Below are 2,491 nucleotides of genomic sequence, written 5' to 3'. Positions count from 1 at the left end.
ATTTAAATAGGAATAAATCAGCTAATGTGAGCGATTATACGAGATGAAGCGAAATGAAATGAAAGTAAATGTACTAAAGAAAATTATTAACTAATTATATGTATAATATTTGATCTAATTTTTAACGATAACAAACCGAAAATTACAATGAAATTTTAAAACGTAACAATGCAACCTTATAATTTTAGTCGGTATAATCTAATACTAGTAATATTAAAAGAAGGTTAGGTTACAGAGTCAAAAAATGTGTGCAGTCAACTGAAGAAATGCTAATAGATTACCTAAGAATTTATATGCAAAACAGCGTTATGAAGAATATTATTTCACCCTATTTTAACAGATATTTTAGTGTTTTACTAAACAATGACCTGGTAAATCGGTATTTGGGCTGCTGGTTTCAGATGCAGCATCAAAAAATACATATACAAGTTCTATGTACTCATGTCTGGTATAGAACTTTTTTTGGTGGAGCTGTATAATTCACAATTCCTACAATAATAATTTTATGGTGGTTATGTTGCATTTAAAATTATATTTCGAACAACGAGTTCTTACATAGTTGTGTGACATTAATCATTTTAGTTATTTTTGACCCATTCATTTTTAAATTAAAAAAATCGAACCCTTTTTTCCTTAAAAATGCCATTATCAACTAAATGCACCGGAAATTTTGACGTGGGCTTTAAAAACACTTTGTCTATTTCATGTAGTAATATACCGCACCTTCCTCGCACAAGTTTATCATCTACCCTCACGATGTTTTTATTGTGACAAGAATGTACTGCATTGTTTTCTTGCATTTGATTCCTGTTTTTCTTTTACTTTACTCACATACAATGCAGACATTTCAAATAAAAATTCTAAGCGACCCCCCTCCCCCTTCCACCACCGCCACGTTAACCGCTATTTAGATTTCACGTCCAGGTAAAAGCGTCTGCAACTTAATCAGCACACTTTATATGCATATAAAACTAGCGGCGTTCCTTGTATCTCCCTGTTTTTATGAAGATCCTCCACCAACCCCGTGCTAAATATGCGATATTCGCATTACTTGTTCATAACATCCCGGAGTTTATCTCGAGGCGTACCGAAGCTTCTGAAAAGCCTCTGAAGTACGGACAGGGTCATTACGTTTAATTTAGGAACACGTCACGTTTGAAGCTAGGATGAGGTTCGTGTAATAGGAAGCGGATAATCGTGAAAGATAGTGCAGATAGTTCTGTCAGTTTGAATCTTTATACTTAGAACTTTTCTAATCTGCGTGTGGAAAATTAAGAAAAAATCACATCACGCAACATTTAATTTATTAATATACAGGGTGATTAAGTCATAATGTCATTAATTTTAACAACGCATTTGGAAGGCCTAATAAAGTCAGAAAATCGAAAAAAAAAATTACTCCACCTTTTAAAAATAAGCAAATTGCCCCTTGACTCAATTCAATGTGTCAATTCGATAATAGTATAGGTATATGAAATTTTAAATAAACCTTGTACATATTACATACATTATGCAACTCAAGTCAAAAATCACGAACATAGAAAATCAGATGTAAATGCTACATCTATGAATGATCACTGATACTCAATGTCTAGGTCTTGAAACGACCAAACTGACAGAGAGTGACCTGCTATTGTGCAGGTAATATGAAAGTGTGGCACGTATATTTGTAAAATATTTTTCTGTCATAATAAATACAAACAAGTGTTTTCTTATTTTCACAAAATTTTCATTATTTTAAAGTTACAGCTTTATAAAGTTTGAAAAATGGAATCAAATTAAAATTTAAATATTATGTATGAATAAAATTTATTTTTGCAAAAAAAAACACTTGTTTGTATCTATCAAGTGATTATGACAAAAATATTTTGTGGATCGCGCATATACAGGGTGTGCCCGAGATGCAACCTTATAATTTAAGTCGGTATAATCTAATACTGGTAATACTAAAAGAAGGTTAAGTTACATTGTCAAAAAATTTGTGCAGTCAACTGATTTTGAATTCATTATTCACTTAATTATTAAATATTAAGCATCGTCCATCGACCCATTAGTGTTCAAAAGTTTTTATTTTGTAATTCCACGATAGTGACAGTGTAATTTTTATAAACAAGTAAAAAATAAGAATAGCGTGCCTATTACTATTATTAAAAACGAGATTCTTATTTTTTACTTTGCGTAATATTTTAGTTTGTGCACAAACTAGTTTTACAATGAACCGAAGAAAACAATGCATTTACTATTTCCGAACGTGTCGATATGGTGTTAGTGTATGGTGCAGCCGCAGAAAATGCGCTCGCGGCGACTAGGTTGTACCGGGAACGATGGCCACAACGTCACCCCCCATGTGCAAATACAATCCTACAGTGCGTTCAACGGCTGCGAGATACGGGAAGTGTTGTTCCTCGAGGAGAAGGACGTGGTCAGCAAGTGAACCTTAATGTTGAAGATGCAGTGTTGGAAAATCTTGACGAAGACCCCACAATTAGTA

This window comes from Anoplophora glabripennis, unplaced genomic scaffold, assembly GCF_000390285.2.
Source record: "Anoplophora glabripennis isolate ALB-LARVAE unplaced genomic scaffold, Agla_2.0 scaffold493, whole genome shotgun sequence".
NCBI lineage: Eukaryota > Metazoa > Arthropoda > Insecta > Coleoptera > Cerambycidae > Anoplophora > Anoplophora glabripennis.
Note: the sequence above shows the minus strand (reverse complement) of the source record.